This window comes from Sarcophilus harrisii, chromosome 6 (genome assembly GCF_902635505.1).
Source record: "Sarcophilus harrisii chromosome 6, mSarHar1.11, whole genome shotgun sequence".
NCBI classification, from domain to species: domain Eukaryota; kingdom Metazoa; phylum Chordata; class Mammalia; order Dasyuromorphia; family Dasyuridae; genus Sarcophilus; species Sarcophilus harrisii.
In genome coordinates this window covers 89,219,124-89,239,890 of record NC_045431.1, presented here as the reverse complement: position 1 = coordinate 89,239,890, position 20,767 = coordinate 89,219,124, and the positions used below count along the sequence as shown (strand labels likewise).

Below are 20,767 nucleotides of genomic sequence, written 5' to 3'. Positions count from 1 at the left end.
CAGAATAACTTTCCTAGATACACTTCACCATGAAAATTGCAGATTTTAAAAGCATAAAAATAGTGAAGGGCTTGGATAAATCTTAGGCTATGCACAGCATCTTTAAAATTATTTATAGAATAAAAAAAATGTCATTTTTAATTCTAATCAACCTTAGAGATAGCTCAAAAATAATTATTTTCATCTCATTGCTAGAAAGATACAACCTTCATTTGACATTGTGTAAATGTGACCTGGGAAATTTTAGTTTAATTTGTTTTGATATTTAAAAAAATAGAAAATAATATATTTATTGAGTATAGGTTAAAAACTGTGAATAGTAATAAAACGGGCCTGGCTTCCACTATCAGTTCTCCTTCTTACAAAAATGATGGCCTTAAGAAAGGTACTTACCCCTTTCATATTTCACTTCCTCTATTTGTAAAGTGAAGGAATTGAACTATTGGATTACCTCTAATGTCTGTTATAATATTTTAATACCTCATAGAAACAAAGGCATGGCCTCAGTGACTTCTTAAAATATTTTTATTGCCTTTGTGAAGAACTATAACAGTGCTTCTCTGCATTTATTCTTTTAAAATATGGCATAAATTAACTCCAGTTGTTTTGTGACTAATATTAACACTTTCTGATGACAAGGAAAATAATGATAATAAGTAATTAAGCTTAACATTTTGGACAAAAATTATATTTCCAAAATGACCCTTGAAATTTTGACTTGTCTAGGCAGTCTCGCATGTATTCAAAGCTAGATTTTATATATTTAAGAAAAAGAAAATGTGGTTGATATTGGGATAAATATTATACTTCCTCATTACACCGAGAAGGAGAATTATCATTCTCTATGACTTCTATCATAAGAATTGTAAATGGCTGCCTCAGAACATTTATTTTTATTAATGGAATTACATCATTTTCAAAAACATCAATTTCTTTTAAGAAATATATTTTATTCTCATTTAGAATTCCTTAATTGTTACATGATAATACTTTGCAATGGGTAGAAATCCACATTATTTTGAACTTGGAGAGATAATATAAAGTGATAGAACATTAGGTTTAATTTTTACTAATCTTGAAAATTATCTCTTCCCTGAGGAATCCCAATAATCTTAAACCAGAAAAAATAAGTTTTCATTTTACAGATTGTTAACTGGTATATGCATCTTTTCAGATCAAAGATTCTTAAATGGACAGGGATTAATTCTAAATTATTTAAGAGATGGTTAGTAACGATCTCAAAAAGAAAATAGTTAACACATAAGGCAGCATGACTTCCTCAACAGAAACTCTAAGAATAATCTTATTTATGAATCTGAAAGGCTTACTAGTCTGATTGATCTGGGAAATATTACAAATATGGATTATTTGGATTGCAACAAAGTATTTGATAGTCTTTTGTGTGGATGAGCATATAAATAAGATGATGGCAATATAGTATAGAAATTATATTTTATGTAGTTTCAGAACTGGTTATACAGTCAGAGCCAAAGATTAATGTTTTGATCTATTTTTATCTGACTAGAAGGAAGGCAGAAGTAATATTGGTATCAAACTTGAAAATGACAAAAAATTATGAGAAATAGTTAACATGTTGGATGAGAGAATCATGTAACGTAAATATCTGGAAAATACATCTAGAAATTTTGATCAAAACAGCCATATTAAATTTGTCACAATAAATAAAAAGGTATGTATGAGCATTTAAAAATTTGACTTCACAAGTAAAAGATATAAGGATATTTGCAGGGATGCAATGGAGCCACCTTGAAATGACTTTAGAGAAATGATAATTAAATTTTTAGTGTCAGCATTTGCCTCCTTGGAAACCAAAAACCACCACAAATGTGCAGTTAATTTCTATATTTATTTTTAAATTGAGGACTAAGAAAGTGATGGGGAAAATGTTAATAATTCAGATTAAACCAAAAATTTGTCACACATGCTTTCTTCTTCTAAATAACCAGTTATTATTAATAATCATGCTTCTGTTTCTCTGGAAAAGTACTGGGGGTTTTAGTGGATTCCAATTTCAATTTGCCTAAATAAGGTATTATGACTTCTAGGAAAGCTAATGCAATTTTAGGCTGTATGGACAGATAGCATCCAGTAATAAGGAGGCAACAACGATACTGCTGTTGCCAGCCGTGGTGAGGTTTCATCTAGCTTTCTTTTATGTTCACGTTTTAGAAAAGACAATGATAAGTTTGAGAGAATTTAGAAGGTGACCAAGATGGTAAGGGACCTAGAATTTGTGTCATTGAGAACCAGCTAAAAGAAATTGTTAATACTTGGTTTAGAGAAGTGAAAACTCAGGGTGGAAAGGATACATGATAATTGGAAGGGGATTTTACTTCTTTTATCTTATGAGCAATATGTAGGAGTTTCCAAGAGGTAAATTTTAAGTTAACAGAAGGGAAAGAAATTTTTAAAAGTGACCATAAAATTAAAGCTGTAGAATAGGCTATCTTGAATTTTAATGCTTTTTTCTCTCACTTCAGTGATTAAAACAAAGGATAAGTATTTACTTGCTTGTTGTATCATAGAGAAATTCATCTTTCAACTACTATTTGCATTTCATGAAGACTTTTCCTACTCTGAAATTCTATAATTCTCAAATAATTTTGAGATATTGCAAATTAGCTTCATGTAGAAAGTGGTGCATGAGATGTCTTGAAGAGAACTAAGTTTTCCAAGGAGCTGAAGGGAAGAGGCTTTCATAGACAAAAACAAAGGGTCTGTTTTTAAATCTCTTTTCTTTTGGGATTGTTTCTAGTATGCATTACTGATTAGGCTGATAATTTATTAATGTTGAACTTCTCCCTTGAAATGTCTGGGGTTACCTTGGCCTCTATAAAGAGAATTCTTCTGACAAAGGTGGTCTCCTCTTAATATCCTCTCCCACCCCAATTTTTCTACTACAAGCCAACATACATTCACAGAGGAATGTGGTAGAAACATTTGAGTAAACATTACCTTTTCTCTGACAGATATTTTGCACTGATAATGGCAGGTAGAACAAAAAAATGGCAGAATAACAGCCAAACTATATGGAGTGGACACAAAGTTGGCATGCACATAAAAAAAGTACATATACAAGATATGACATATTCTTATCTCATTCATGCATACTCAGAAAAATGAAGCTTAGATTCTTGAATGCTTTGCTAATATATTTAGTCATCCCTTCAAATTAGATGTTCTGGTCTTTATAAACAAAGAAGTCAAATTGAATAGTGATTAGAGAGCAAGGCTTGAAACCAGGAAGTACTGGGTTTAAATCTCCCTTTTGATAATTATATTGTGACTTTGGATGGGCCACTTAACCTCTCAATATTGTGGGTGATTCCCTAAGACTATAGCTACTTAGAAAGTTGAGTTGTAATTGTGGTGGGAGATTATAATGATGATGACAAGCCAAGACTTACCTATCATTTTAAGATTTACAAAACACTTTCTATATATTATTTCACACGATCATCACAATAACTGTGTGAGGTACATATTAGTATTATTCCTATTTATATGAGGAAACAGAGGCTAAGAGAGATTGGCTCAGGAATATACTTCTAATAAGTTTAAGAGGCATGATTTAAATTCAAGACTTCCTGACTCAAAACCCAAAGCTTTCATCTAATTTCTAAAGAAAATCACAAGTCAGCCTTTATCTTTTATACTTTTTAATGAGATAACTTGCTATGCTTAAAAAATAAGGGCAGCATCAAAATTTCTCCCAAATTAGCAAGGTAATAACTTACTACCTGATTTTTCTTTTGATCCCTTTGAGAGTGAAGGCAACGGAGTAAAATTGACTCCTTATCTTTCTAAGTTTCTATATTAAAATATGCTCAAGACATGTGAAACAATTTTCATGAAGTTTCTCTTTGAGCTATATTTTCTCAATATTTATTAAAAATACATAACACTTTCTTAATGTTATTGATGCTAATTAAAAAATAATTGGATAAAAACCAATCTAAGGAAAGAAAGCCTGACTAGGATCATGGGGAGCCCTCGCTTTTCTGCTTGTTGGAGTAGCATGTCAACTTCTCCCAGAATCAATGGCAATAACAAATCTAGCAGTTGACATAAGCTTCACCGATTTTGACATAAGCCTAGACTACTTTTTGATTTACTTTAAAATTGTTTTTATTTGTAGCTCTCACATCCTTTCTTTCATACTGTCATGGCAAAGAGAGTAAAGAAGCAAACACTTATCAGCCTTCTAAATAAACAAAATTGTATTCACATAAAACATAATTATTAAATATTTAGCTTTTACAATTCCTTATCCTATTAATAACAGTTTTATCAATTCTATGTTGAAAAGAGTGTGATATATTGAAAAAGGAAAACTGCTCATGAGGCAAGAGCAGATAAGTGTAATAAGCATATGATAAGAATGCAATTGTTGCTGTAGACTGTGTTGACAAACTGGAAAACATCCCAGCTCTGTACCATTTAAATTAATTATGAGTTGGTTAGCACATCTTTCTTTATTAAAATTTCTATTCTGATTTCAATTAGCAAAGCTTTGTATTATAAATCAAATAAAGCATGCATAGTAAAGGGCTGAATTGTGAGCTCTTGAAATTTTAAGTAATTTTTCAGAGACTGAATAGAAGAGAGTCTTTTAGTAAATTCCTCTTCCAGTGTACCATCATGGTTTGGAAGTGACCTTAGATTTTTGCAGGCTATTCTGGTGGAGTGCAAACTGGGGTAGAATCTACCATGTTAATGTGACTTTAAGCATAGTCCCATAGAGAACTTGAATATCCATTGTCCAAAGACTAAATTAGCTAAGTTTGAGAAAACAATTTTCAGAATGATGGATAATAAATTATTAATGGCATCTCTTGTCATGACATTTTTGAAAATTCCTTTATTCATTTTTAAACAGTACTATCACTTTATAGACACCTTAATGTTCTTAAAACTTCATCAAAAAATATTCATCAACAATATTTGATCAAGAAAGGAGTACTGGACAGAGATTTGAAACTAAATTTTTTAAATGTTATAAAAATGACCCAAATATTGATTGAATGTTTTTCAGAGGTTTAAAGATTATAAAAGCCAAACTTTTCATTTTATAGATGCAGAAATAGATTCTTAATAAATTAGCTGATAGATTTTGCATGGCTTCTTCAGCTAGTTAGTTGAAGAACTAAGCATAGCATCCTAAGTTTTCTTATTCCCTAATGCATGTGCTTAAAGCTAATGTTGATGATGCAGTCCAAGTTTTCTAAATTTCTTTTCCCCTTTCAGATTCTTCACAAAGATAATAACCTAAGAAATGGTACAGAAAGAAGAGTTCATTTATACTAAACTCTTGTTAAACCAAAAACTATGTTTTCAATAAAATGCTTATAGTTCTTTAATGAGATGTTTCTCAAACTTTTTCCACTCATGATTCCTTTTCAGTCAGGAAATTTTTATGTGACCTCCGAGTATAGAATTTTATAAAACAGGTATATGAAAAAAATATTTACTGATAACAAATCATAATTTTGTAACCCCACAAGTTATGATACTCCATATGGGGTTGTAAACCATAGTATAAGGAGCTGGACTTTAAGACATCAAGGATATTGTTTAGAGATTATCTTCAAGGGCATTTCCAAATATTATAAGGAAATATATTTCAATTAGTTTGAGAAAGCAACTTAAATAAGTGAAAAATTTGCATTTGGATTTTCTTTAAAATATCATTATATGTTTTCAAGTAATTGCATGCCTAATCATAAAAATATTCATGCAATAATTTGCCAACTAGAGGTTTTTTAATTTATTATAATGTACATTACAATTCTTTGAAACTATATGTTTAAATATTTCAGAGTCCGATTCTTTTTGTAAAGCAAAATAATGGTTTGGTCATGTATACTTATTGTGTATCTAATTTATATTTTAATATATTTAACATCTACTGGTCATCCTGCCATCTGGGGAAGGGGGTGGGGGGTAGGAGGGGAAAAATTGGAACAAGAGGTTTGGCAATTGTCAATGCTGTAAAGTTATCCATACATATAACCTGTAAATAAAAGACTATTAAATAAAAAAAAAAGAAAAAGAAACTATATGTTTAGCTTTGTGTCGAAGCTACATAAAACTTCAGGTTCAAAGAATTATCTTTAATGGCATTTTACTTATCTTGAATCTCTTTTTTTATATTCAGCTTAAAAATTGATAATTTCTGAAGCAAATTCATGCCTAAGTATTGTACTGGTCCCAATTTTAAAATTTATATATTTAAATATATTTTTGAAATTCATTTAAATATTTAAATCTAAATTATCTCCTTCTTTACATGTTGTAAAATAATAAGAAAAATCAAGAAAAAATGTTTCATTTTGCATTCATTTAGTTAGTTCTCTCTTTAGAAGTGGATAGCTTTTTTCATTATAAGTCCTTCAGGTTTGTCATTTTTGTTTTTTTTGTTTGTTTGTTTGTTTGTTTTAGTCATAGTAGCTAAGTTTCCCACAATTGATCATTTTTACAATTCTATTAGAATTATCCAACTTGTTTTGCCTTTCCCCATTTAATAGGCTTCCCCCAGTGTCTAACACTTTCTTCCTAGAAAAAGAACTGCTATAAATATTTCCATGAATATAATTTCTTCCCCCCCCCCCTTTTTATCTCTTTGAAATACAGACTTAGTAGTGGTATTGCTGAGTTAGAGGGTACATACAGTTGAAAAACTCTTGGGTCAAATTGTTCTCTAGAATGGTTGGATAGGTTCACAACTCCACTAATAACGAATTACTTTTCTTTTTGTTTCCCATCACTCTCCAACATTTGTCATTTTCTTTTTTTGCTATTATATTAGTCAATCTAATAGGTTGAAGATAGTTCCTGAGAGAGTTAATTTGAATTTCTCTAGTCAATAGTTGATTAATCACTTTTTTATATTTTTATAGCTTTTTTCTCTGTGAAAACTGCCTTTTATATCCTTTATTAATTGGGCACTGGATCTTATTATTTTTCTTTTTTTTTCTTAAAAACAAATTTAGCACAGCTCCCTGTTTATTTGAAAAAAAAGGGTATATATATATATATATGTGTGTGTGTGTGTGTGTGTGTGTGTGTGTGTGTGTATGAAACTTGCTGTAACCCCTTCCCCTATTTCTTGCTTGTTTACTATTTGACATTGAAATTGGTTGTGCTAAATCTTTTTAATTTCATATACTTAAAATTGTCTAATTTATCTTTTGTTTTCTTCCCTATCTCTTGCTTCCTCATGAACTCTTCTCTTATCCATAGATCTGAATAGGTACATTTTTCCATGGTCCTCTAATTTGCTTATGATATTAGTCTTTATGTCCAAGTCATGTTCCCATTTTGAGTTTATTTCACAAACACAGTAGATGATTATCTTCATGCCTACTTTCTTTTAAATGTCTTTTCAGTTTCCCAGAGATTTTTATGATATAGTAAGTAATTGCCCATAAAATTTGTATCTTTGAGTTTATTAGCACTATATTATATCACTTAGTTTCTTGTTTACCTAGCCCTTTTTATATTTCCACCACTCTAATTCTTAGGCAGTAACATATTGTTTTCATCATTTACATTTTTTAGTATTGTCTGAAATCTGGTACTTCTAGTCTGTCTTAGTGAACATTTTATTGATTCCTTTGATATCTTGACCTTAGTTCTCCCATAAGAATTTTGTATTTTTTAAAACCTTGTAAAGTAATTTAGGTAAAATTGTCATTTTTGTTATATTAGCTCACTCTATCTATAAGCAATTGATATTTCTCCAATTCTTTAGGATTTTATTTGTATGAAAAATTTTTTATAATTGTGTACATATAGTTCTTGGGTTTGTCTTGATCAACAGACATCCAAGTATTTTATATAATCTGCAGTTATTTGAAATGACATTTTGATTTATCTATTTTTCTGGTATAACTGGTTGGTAATATATAGAGATGTTTATGATTTATATGGGTTTATTTTATATCCTGAATTTTGCTAAATTTGACAACTGTTTCAATCAGGTTTTAAAGATGTTTCTCTTTGATTCACTATCATATCTTTTAAAATAATGATAGTTTTTTTTTTCCTTTATTGCCTCTTCTTATTTCTTCAATTTATTTATTTATTTATTTTTTGGTTTTAGTGTTTAGTGCTTTCTAGTACAATATTGATAATATTGGTGTTGAATGATAACCTTCCTTCACCATTGATTTTACTGATAAGGCTTCTCGTTTATCCTTATTATAGATAATGCTTGTTTTTGTTTGCATATAGATACTACATATCATTGTAAGGAAAGTTCCATTTATTTCTATGCTTTCTGGAATATTTTTTATAGTTGTATTTTCTCAAAAGAGTTTTTTCTCTCCTGCATATATTGATATAATCAAATGACCATTGTTATTTATTTGATCCAATTTACTTGTAATTTTCCTAATAGTGAATTAGCCTTGCATTGATGGATTAATCTTACCTGGTTATAGTTGCCTTCTCCTAAATATCAATTTATTTAAAAGTTTTGACATCAATATTCAGCATGTAATTTGGTCTATAGTTTTTTTTTTATTTTGCTTTTTCTGAATTAGATAGCAAAACAATGTTTGTTACAGAAAAATAATTTTGTACGTTTTTGTGAAATAGCTTGCATATTATATAAATTAATTATTCTTTAAATGTTTGATATAATTCACTTGCAAATCTATTTGTTTCTGATAGCTCATTTATGTTTATTCAATTTCATTTTCCAAGATAGAATTTTGAATATTCTATTTCCTCTTTTGTTACTCTGAGCAATTTATATTTTTGTAAGTATTCATTTATTTCATTTAGGTTGTAAGTTCTATTATCATATAACTGATCAAATAGTTCCTAATGATTTCATGAAAATCATCTCCATTGATGATGCTTTTGTCACTCCCCTTCCCCATTTTCAATACTGGTAACTTGCTTTGCTTACATTTTTTTAAAAAATCAATTTAACTAAAGTTGTATTTATTTATTTCTAAAAGCACATCCTAGTTTCATTTATTAATTCAATGATTTTTAAATTTTCATTTTTATTTATATCTCCTTTGATTTTCAAAATTTCTATTTTAATGTTTAATTGGGGACTTTTAGCTTCATTTTCTACTTCTTTTTCAGTCCAATTATCTGTTTTTCTATATTTTATTGATGTAAGCATAGAGATAAAAAAAAAATTCTCCATAGCATTGTTTCCGTGATTTGTTCTTTGATCCACTCAGTCTTTGCAATTAAATTATTTAATTTCCAATTAATTTTTAGTCAATTTTAATAATGTCAAAGTTCTTAGGGGTTACAGTATCATCTTCCTCTATAGGAATGTAAACAGTTTAACATTATTGAATCCATTATGAATTCATTCTTTTCTCTTTCATTTTTACCTTTTTATATTTTTCTTGCATCTTATGTTTGTATATCAGATTTTCTATGCATCGCTGGTCTTTTCATCAGGAATTCTCAAAATTCTTCTTTGGTAATTAAATGTCCCTTTTTGGTTGGAAGAATTATAGATTTTTGCAACATAGATTATTCTTTATGGTAATCACAGCTTTTTTTTGTTTTCCAGAATATCATATTCTAAACCTTTTCTAAATCTTATGTAATTCTGACTGTATCTTATGGTATTTTAATGATTTATTTGTGATAACTTGAATAATTTCTCCTTGTCCTGAGGGTTTTGGAATTTTGCATAATATTCCTGGGAGTTTTTATTTGTAGACATGTTTCAAGAAGTGATTGGTTATCCTCAGCAATGAGATCAACCAAATCATTTCCAATGGAGCAGTAATGAACTGAACCAGCTATGCCCAGCGAAAGAACTCTGGGAGATAACTAAAAACCATTACATTGAATTCCCAATCCCTATATTTTTGCCCACCTGCATTTTGGATTTCCTTCACAGGCTAATTGTACAATATTTCAGAGTCCTATTCTTTTTGTACAGCAAAATAACGGTTTGGTCACGTATACTTATTGTGTATCTAATTTATATTTTAATATAGTTAACATGTACTGGTCATCCTGTCATCTGGGGGAGGAGGTGGGGGGAAAGAGGGGAAAAATTGGAATAAGAGGTTTGGCAATTGTCAATGCTGTAAAGTTACCCATATATATAACCTGTAAATAAAAGGCTATTAAATAAAAATAAAATAAAATAAAATAAAATAAAGAAGTGATTGGTTGATTCTATCAATTTCTATTTTACTCTCTGATTCTCAGATATCAAGATAGTTTTTCCTTACAAATTCTTGAAATATGATAGCAAGGCTATTTTTTTATTATGAATTTCAAATAATTAAATAATTCAAGTCAGTATTTCATTTTGACATTTTCAAGATAAATTATCTTTTCTGATATTTCATATTTTTCCATTTAACGTTTTTATTATTATTTCTTGATGTGTTACTAAATCATTAGCTTCCACTTGCACAGTTCTGATTTTTAAGGATATTTTTCAGTGAGCTTTTCTTCCCCTTTTTCCATTCAGATAATCCTTCTTTTTTAAGGAGTTCTTTGCTTGAATGAATTTTTGTGCCTCTTTTGCCATGTGGTCAATTCTGATTTTTAAGCTGTTACTTTCTGCAGCACTTTTTTTTTTACCAAGCTGTTCTTCCTCTTTTAAATATTTTTTTCCATCACTTTCAATTCTTTTCCTAATTTTTTTCTTTTACACTCTCACCTCTCCTTTTTTAAAGCTCTTCTGTCTTGTGTCCAATTATTTTTTGAGAGGGGTGGAAATGGAGAATGGTTTATTTATAGCTGTTCTCATGTCTTCTTCTGAGATTGTACCTTTATCTTTTCTCTCACTATAGTAAACTTTGATGGCCAAGTTATTATTTTTTTAATTTTTCAATGTATTACTTGATTTTTAACTATATGTTAAATTTAGGCTCTGCTCAGCTGACCACATGGCTATAGTGTCACAAGCTTTTAGCTTTTTTGTTTATCTTTTCAGAGCTATTTCTAGGAATCTGTAAATGTTTTTACACTTTCAAAGTTGTGTGATTCAGAGAGAGATGTAATCACTATTTTCTTGGACTGTGCTTCCTTGGACAGGAAGGATACCTGTCCTATATCTTCAAGCATTAGTGCTCCTCCCTGCCTTGGATCTATTGGCCTGTATCCACATCTGCTCTGGAATTGTGAACTGGAATTGTATAGCTACAAAAGAGTTGCCAAACAGTGTCTAATTCTGTTCCCAGTTCCAATTCAGGGGACTTTATAATCTTCTTTTGACCAATTACTTATTTCCCTTAATACCTCTGGGTTCAGAGTTCCTGAAGATTCTGCTACTGCTATCCTAAATGTCTGCTAGGCCCACTGGAGGTGGGCTGCCACTGCCTATGCTTCAGATCAGTCAATAATGAGTTATCATAAACCTCTCTTTTCAATCTTCTAAATTGTCACACCCTCACTTTTTGTTGGCTATTGCTATCCAGAATTCAATTTAATGGGCTAACATAAAGCTGTTTTGGGAGGAATTGTTTATAAAATTTAACAGAGTTGCTACCTCTACTCCATTATCCTCTTTTCAGATGCTTACCATGATTTAAAAAAATAGGTAAATTATGAATTTGAAATTATAAAATATTTAATTAGGACAGAAATAGAGTAATGCAATGAAAACAAAAAGTATCTTTTGATGAATGAATTTATCATTCTTCCTCCAAAAAACTCATAGAGAGTTAAATAAAGACCAGAATAAAGAGTGGAAAATCTTTGTGTGGGTAGCCTTAGCATTTCTACTTTAAAATTCTTATTCATATTGTGTCTCCTTTCATTCATTTGGCCTTTCTCTTTTCCAGGGCACCACACTTGGGATTATTACTGGATCCCATTTAGCTTTTATCTGTGCAATAATTTCCATGTTGCCATATAGGCTTCATCCTATTTATCTTTTGGCCAAGATCCCATTAGGGAAATCACATAGTTTGCTATCTTCTTTCACCAGAGGAGGACAGAAGCTACCCTCATCACTTGCTGGGGTTTCTATGTTCCCAATTTATGCATAGTGAATCTCTTTCCTGGTCTGGCAAAGGGATAGGGAAATTGTTTCAAAAGGGAAAACTGATCTGGTTTTAGGATTTAGATAGTTCCTGTGCTAAATTAATTCTGAGGCCATATTAATTTTAGTCTGACAGGCTGTACCTTAATTTCAAAAAAGTTATGTCATTTTCATCCTCTTTGAGAAAGAACAAAAACTAAATACATTTATATGTAAGTGATTGCTTCCAAGGTGACCAAAATAAGCATGTTCTCATAATGTTTTACACATTCTCCTCATATTTTTTATGTCCCTGATTATAAGTCCAGGTCAGTCCTAACAGATCTTTTAGTTCCTTTTTGTCTCTATGAGCAGCATTCTCCATTTTTATGTTTTTTGTTCTGGGTAAATAGTGATATGTTGCTATAGTACCAGAGTTAGTAAGGCAATTTTATTTTGGACCTTGGTTTTGGAAAAATAAGAATTCTAATGGAAAAAAAAAAAACACAATAAAGATAGGGATTTGTAGTAATAAAATGAAGTAATTAAAGTGTTTTTTCAACATTATTGATAATTTTTCTTCAGACCTTTAATAGCATTTTATCTCATTGTGTTTATTTGTATTAGGGTGTTCTTTCTCCTATGAGACAGTAAATTCCATAAAGGAGAAGGCCATGTTTTATTCTTCCTAAGAGAAAGCATAATAAAGTAAGTAACAGAAGAATTGAAGCCAGAAATCCCAATTTGAACGTTGGTTTTGATATTTACTATACTGGAATAACTTGACCTTTATAAACCTCAATTTAACTGTCTAATAATAATACTCACACTCTGTATCTTTCAGGAATATTGTGAGGAAAGATGTCTGCCAACCTTAAAATGGTACATTCCTAATCGAAATTATTATTTTTTCTCTTCATTCACAGAATCCAGCAGAGTTCCTAGAACACAATAAATTTTTCATAGATCCTTTTTTTGAATTTTAAGTAAATTAAATCATTCCAAAATAAAATAGAAGAAACGAATATAAAATTATAATTAAATATGGAAAAGTCTGTCTTCTTTGACTTCTGAAATGAAGTGCAGTCTCTTGACCTAGTTTATCAGTAACAGGTTTTGTTTTGTTTTTTATGTCTGAAAGATCATTTTATGCTAATGTTAATTCTAAAACTTATTTTCACTACTTTTTTAACATTTAGGAACATAGCAAGCTGGCTTCAAAGCCATGAAAGCTTTGTTTCACATTCTTTCTCTGATGCATACTGGCTAAGATTTTGGGCCAATTACTTCACTTGTAGTGAAACTCTCTAAAACTAAAAGGTGCTAATCTGTTTGTTAGAGAGAGTTTCTGTACATGGATTTCCCTATGCCAATAAAACCATGAGTTTCATCTCTATTGTTAGCTTCTTTATTAAGGAGAGAAAACTTCAAACAATTATGGTTGCCTTTTTTCTTGTTTTTTTTTTTTTTTCTCTTCCCTTAACTAACCAATTATCACAAGAACATAATAAAATAAAATGCTCCCACTCTGGTTTTTCCTTATGACAAAACCTCTGTCTTTGATTTTCACTCTGTAATAAGTAATAAGTTTGTCTAGCTTGAACTGGAACAATTTTCTCTCTGAGTTTCAGAATTGCTGAAATGAACTATTTTAGTAAATTTGTCACTCTGGTTAGTTAATTCTGATCTTTCTCTTTAAATAATTTGTGTCTTTAACAGGCTACTTTAAATAAAAGTACAATGTGTTTTAAAACAGTTAAAAAGAAATATTTAAATTATTTTAAAGCATCTTTTTAACATCTTCATTATCTATTTACATGTAAATATTTTGTGTATCTTCTTTTATTGCTAATGTTAAAGAAATAAACTTTAGCTTATCCCATTGCCATCATCTGAAGTAATGAAATTTTGTTCCATGTTCTTTTACTCCTTTATTCCTTCTTATTTTGTAGATCAAAGCAGTTGTGGTGCTATTATTTTCTAAGAACATGGAAAAAATATAATAATTTACAGAACATTTAAGGAACTTTAGAATAGCAAATAGGTTGGACTTATCATTTATATGATGTTATTCATTTTATATTAAATTTTTTAAAAATGATACTATCATTTAACATTATAATCTAAACTTTCATTACTGTATTTGTATTAATTTGAAAATAAAACTAATATAAAATCTGATTATTTTTAAAAAATGAACATTTTTATTGTTGGTGTTTTTTAAGTCCTTTAACTTAATTCTAACCAGAAAATACCATGTTCTTTGCCATCTATATTATTTATATGAAACTTGACAATTAATTATAGATTTTAATACTTTCAAAGTACAAAAATAAAATGAAAAAGTAATATTTATTTAGTCAAACTTTTGGTTAATTTTTAAAGAGAATTACTTAAATAAGAAAACAATACCACATATAAATAAAATTAATTCAGAGTAGTTTATTAAAATAGTGCAATGATGAACAAAGATTCCAGAATATCAATAATGAGGTATTCTTACTCTTCTAATGAACAAGTGATGAACTCAGAATATAAAATGAAACATGTAAACTTTAGGTGTAACCAATTTGGCGATTTTATTTTCTTGAACCAGTCATAATTGTTACATTTGTTTGTTTTAATTTGTTAGTAGACAGGGGTAAGGGGAGAAAATTGATTTTTACAAATGAAAAACAAGTAATATTTTAAAATGAGGTGTTGTAGTCCTACTCTTTATGTAGTTTTATTATGGTTTTGATTTAACTATTTTTAAATGTTATACATACATTTGAAGCTCTTAAAAATCATTCAGGCAGAATGATGTCCTCTTCTCTAAGATGAAAAAATAAACAGCCTTTATAGATCCTTTGTTGACCTTTTCTATGTATCTTAAAGTGTTTTACAGACCTTTTTTTTAAATCTCTGTCTCTGCTTAATTATTTTAATTATCTAAAAAAGGAGACACAGATTTTTAAAAATATTGTTAGAGATTCAATTCAATCAACTGATGAATGAATTGTTAAATTTATGTGGCACTTAAAGTGAATCCTTGAGAATAGGGATTGCCTTTTGCTTTTGTCTGGATCCCCATCATTGTGGCTAACATGTAATAGGTATTTAATAAATATTTATTGAGTGTTATCATTATTAATCAGCCACTAAGTGACAAGATATATATATATATATATAGAGAGAGAGAGAGAGAGAGAGAGAGAGAGAGAGAGAGAGAGAGAAATAGCAACATTCCATGTGTTGACAGACAGAGTTTATATTTTACTTATGTGATATTAGATTGGGATAGAAGAAAACAAAATGACCAAAAAACAAAATCTAATTTTTTAAAAATTAGAATTTGTTTTGTACTTAAGTTCTAAGCTGTAAGGTGAATATACTGAACTTAGTTATAAGTTCTGTTTTCTAGAAACAAGAATTTGGATGTGTGTGAATCTCAATTTAGAGAAATTTGGTTGCTGAAGCATTACAATAACTTTCTTACGGGATAGTTTGACCACTCAATTAGACCCATGGTACATATCAAAGTAAGGTTAATATCTCATTAAATTCCAGTCTTCTTGGCATAAGGAAAATCTGCTTTTGTATTTTACAAATCTAAATCCCTTGTCTTGATTAACTTACAATTCTATTTACATCATCAAGGAAATCATTTTCATTAAAGTCCAGTGCTTTGCATGTAGTGAACATTCAAAATGCATTACTTATTCATTTATTCATTTAATTGTCACCTATTTGGATTGAATTTTTTCTCTAAATACTGCACTTCTGAAAATAACATGAACATCATAAATACAGGTTAAACGGCATTTTTGTTTTACATAAAACTCCCATTTTCAGTTCATTTTCTTTGTGCTTTAGTTCACTATGGGTTGTTTATATTTTTAATATTAATTATACTTATAATTATGCTTTATTTTCTTATTGGTTCTGCCCATTGTACCTTAGCATATTCTATCAAGCACTACTCAGTTGTACCAAGTACCCAGTTCATCTGGAACATGTAATTTTAGCCAATTGGGGTACAATACTTCCATGGGCAAAAGTAGAGTAGGGGAAGGAGAAAAAAATATATACCTTGTACATTCCTAAAAATGAAAATATTCCTTTTTATGAATAACAACTTCTTTGTGATTTTGTAGATAAATCTTAGAGAGTTACTAGAGATACATACAAGCTAAATTCACAGGAGAGCTGGAAGATACCTTAGAATATGGAAAGTATAGATAGAGGAGACAAGTCTTTAACTGAGCTCTTCCTGGCATCCCTCAGATCAACACCAAATCAAGCTCTAAATTGGTTTTGGAGTGACAGAATCCAAAAATATTTGAAATTTAACAAATTTGCAGCAAAAAAAATATTTTGAAAGAACTTTTGGAAAGATCTGTTTTAATTGAGCACAGAGAGGTAGCTTAGCAGAGGTGCAGCACAGATACTAAGAGCAGTTTGACGTCCATGAGCTGGGCTTTTAGTCAAAATACAACAGTTTTGGCTACACTGCTGGTTTGAAAGCCAGTGGGTTAGCTGTGAGACATCCAATGCAAATACAAAAGATAAATAGTGAGCTTCTGAACCTTAAAATAGCATGGGCTTTGATCACACCCACCCCACAAAGGAAGGAAGTCAGCACACCTGCCCAGAGTAATGTAAAGCTGCTGTGACCTGTAAAGGAAGCAAGTTTCCCAAGGGAAAATCTCCCCTTTGCCCTAAGAGCTGACCTCAACCTTTAAAAAATGAGCAAAAAAGCAAGAACTCTGACCATAGACAGCTTTTTATGGAGAAAGAGAAGAAAAGATCTCAAACTCTGAGGACACTAAAGGCAAATCATCTCCAGATGAAGCCCCCAAAGATGATATGATCTGGTCTCCATTTCACAAATGGAGCTCTCTTGGAAGAATTAAAATGGGATCATAAAAGAGAATTAAAAGAAAAATGAGGAAAGGAAATATAAAATTTGCAGGAAAATTTAGAGAAGGAAACAGAAGTTTTCTGAAGAAAACTCTTAAAATAGATTTAGAGAAATGGAAAAAAAAAATATAATTCCTTACAAAATAGATTCGATCAAATGGAAAAAGAAGCCAATTCATTGAAAAACAAAATTTGTGAAATGGAAAAAAAATCTACTGAACAAAACAAGTCATTTAAAAGTTCAATTAACCAAATGCAAAAGGAGGTTTAAAAAAGCTAAGTGAAGAAAATGATTTTGTAAAAATTAGAATTGAACCCTATACCAAGATAAGGTTGAAATGAGTTCATGATTTAGACATAAAGAGTGATATTATAAACAAATTAGAAGAAGCTAGGAGAGTTTACTTCTCACATCTGTAGAGAAGTAAGAAATCTGTGGCCAAAAAAAAACTGGAGTACATTACCGAATACAAAACAGATAATTTTGATTATATTAAGTTTAAAAGTGTTTGTATAAACAAAATCAATGCAGACCAGATTAGAAGAGAAATAATAAACTGGGGGAAAATATACTTACTTTTTTTTTACTTGGGAATGTAAAGCATATGCTTAGGACCATCATTAGTAATTGGGTAATTCCTGGATCTTGTATAACAAATTTTCTATTAAATTTTGGTCTTTTTACAACAATCCTGAAAATCTGTCAATTCATTGAATGTCCATTTTGTCCATAATACCATTTTGGTAAAAGCAAGGTGTGGCTTCCAAATCCTAAAATTGAATTTCTTATAAATTTTTTTCATGAAGTAATTTAAAAATCGTAAATGTTTTTCGAATAATGACCACAATGATGATACAAAAGTTTTTAATTATACCATTATAGCAATATTCATGTATCTTCCTCACTTGCAGCCTGGTGAATAAATGGAATACTAAGTTTTAATTTGAGAAGACCTAGATTCATGTCTTGTGTCTCACACTTATTAGCTGTTTAATTTAAGCAGAGAGGTTCTTAGTCTTTCTGCTTCAGTTTCCTTATCCATAAAGCAAAAATGGTTATACTTTCTATCTTCTTTTTTTCCCTTTATTTTCAAAACATATGCCTGGATAATTTTCAACATTCACCCTTGTGTTCCAAATGTTTTCCTTTCCTTCTCCTTATCCCCTCCCTAGATGGCAAGTAATGCAATATGAAATAAACATGTGCAATTCTTTTATACATATTTCCTCAATTATCATGTGGATATGCATGATATGCAAGATACACAGGATACACAAGAAAAATCAGATTAAAAAGGAAAAAATGAGAAAGAAAGAAAACAAAATGCAAGCAAACGACAACAAAAAAATAGTGTAAATACTATGTTGTAATCCACAATAAGTCCCCATAGTCCTCTCTCTGGGTGCAAGTGCTTCTCTTCATCACAAGACCATAGAAAGTGACCTGAAAAATCTCATTTTTGAAAAGAGCCATATTCATCAGAATTGATCATTGCATAATCTTGTTGCTGTGTATATATTGATATCCTGGTTCTGCTCACTTCACTCAGCATCAGTTCAGTGAGTTTTCAGGCCTCTCTGACATCTTCCTGCTGATCATTTCTTATAGAAAAATAATATTCCATAATATTCATATACCATAACTTATTCAGCCATTCTCCAACTGATGGGTTCTGCTTGTTTTACTAGTATCAATTCATTTAAATCTTTCTCGGCCTTTCTAAAATCAGCTTGTTCGTCATTTTTTTAAACATTACATTACCTTCTTATACCACACCTTATTTGGCCATTCCTCAGTTGATGGGCATCTTCTCATGTTGCAATTCTTTGTTACCACAAAAAAGAGCTGCTACAAACATTTTTGTGCATGTAGGTCCTTCCTCCTCCTTTATGATTTCCTTGGGATACAAATCCAGTAATGGCACTGCTGGGTCAAAGTGTATGCACACTTTAATAGCCCATTGGGCTTAGTTCCATATTGCCCTTCAGAATGGTTAGATCTTTTCACAACTCTACCAACAAGGCATTAAGTTCCTTTTTACCTATATCCCATCCAACATTTATCAATATCTTTTCTTGTAATCTTAGCCAATCTGAGAGGTATTTGATGGTACCTCAGAACTGTTTTAATTTTAATTTACATCAAATCTAATGCAATAGTGCATTAATCAATAATGATTCAGAGGGCCTTTTCATATGACTATATATGTCTTTAATTTCATTATCTGAATGTTGTCTATTTATATTCTTTGTCCATTTGGGGAACAAAATCTATTATTATAAATTTAACATATTCTTTATATAATTTGGAAATGAGATCTTTATCAGAAATTATATCTTTAAATGTTTTCTTCAATTTGTACTTTCCTTTTAATCTTGTTTGTATTTGTTTTATTTGTGCAAAATCCTTTTTAAAAAATTTTTTTAAAAATTAAAAAAATAAAAAAAATATATAATCAATGTCATTTTGCATTTCATAATATTCTCTACTTCCTTTTGTTAATAAATTCTTCTGTCCTCTAAAAATCTGATAGGTAGATTATCCTCCTAATTTGCTTTGTCTCACCCTTTATGCCCAAATCAGGTACCTATTTTGACCTTAGTTTAGTAAGAAATGTGAGTTGTATATGTATATTGAGTTTTTGACATACTACTAGTTTTCCCAGGGATTTTTGTGAAATAGTGAGTTCTTTTCCCAGAAGCTGGAGTTTGGGGGGGTTATTTTTATAACTATATTTTTACTATAATCATTGATTATTGTGTCATGTGTATGTAACCTATTCCATTGATCCACCATTCTTTTCTTAGCCATTTCCAAATGGTTTTGATGACTTTTTTTTCCCTTTATGATATAGTTTTAGGTCTCATTCTGCTAGGCCACCATCCTTTGTATATTTTTTTCTTTAATTCCCTTGATATTCTTGATGTTTTGTTCTTCCAGATGAATTTTCTTATTTTTTTCTAGTGATATAAAATATGTTTTGGCAGTTTGATTGGTACGACACAGAACAAGTAGACTAATTTAGGCAAAATTCTAATTTTTTATAATATTACTTCAGTCTAGCCATGAACCATTGATATTTTCCCAATTTTTTAGAACTTGCTTTCTTTGGGTGAGAAGTGTTTTGCAATTGTATTCATAATGGGTAATTGTTTTGGCAGGTAGATACAAAAATATTTTATTTTGTCTAGAGTTACTTTAAATAGAATTTTTCTTTCTTCCAGAACAGGTCTTTTCCCATCTTTACTCTCTTTTCCCTTGATATCATCATGTCAGAGTCCATTCATAACTACACCCTCCATCTATGCGATGCCTTTCCTCTAAACTGCTCCAATAACAGATTTTGTTCTCTAGAGTTACATTTTCATCTCTAAGGATGTAAATAGTTCAACCTTTAAATAACATATTTTTCCCCTGTTTACCTATTTATGTTTCTCTTAAGTCCTGTATTTGAAAATTAAATTTTCTGTTTAGTTGTTTTTTTTTTCAATAAAAATGATTGAAAATCTCTTACTTTGTTGAAAATCTATTGTCTCCCCTGAACTTTGGTTGAAACCTCATATGTTTTGCCTTCCAGATTATGGTATTACAAGCCCTCCAATCCTTTAAAGTAGAAGCTGCCAGATCATTGGCAATTCTGACTGTTGCTCCTTAATAATTGAATTGCTTTTGCTGGCAGTTTGCTGTACTTTTTCCTTGAGATTATATTCTAGAATTTTGCTACAATGTTTCTTGGGATTTTCCTTATGCAATCTCTTGCCAGAGATGATTGATGGATTCTTTTAATGACTATTTCCCCCTCTGTTTCTGAAATATCAGGACAGTTTTCCTTGATCTTGAAGAATGCTATTCAGGATTATTTTTCTGTCTGTCTGTCT

At 30.1% G+C, this 20,767-nt stretch overlaps 1 protein-coding gene across 2 annotated transcripts in view; it reads left to right on the top strand.

Moving 5' to 3' along the window:
* The window catches only part of FSTL5 (follistatin like 5), a 933,164-nt gene that overhangs the window by 82,436 nt on the left and 829,961 nt on the right, over nucleotides 1-20,767 (top strand). The gene's annotated exons all lie outside the window — the stretch shown is intronic.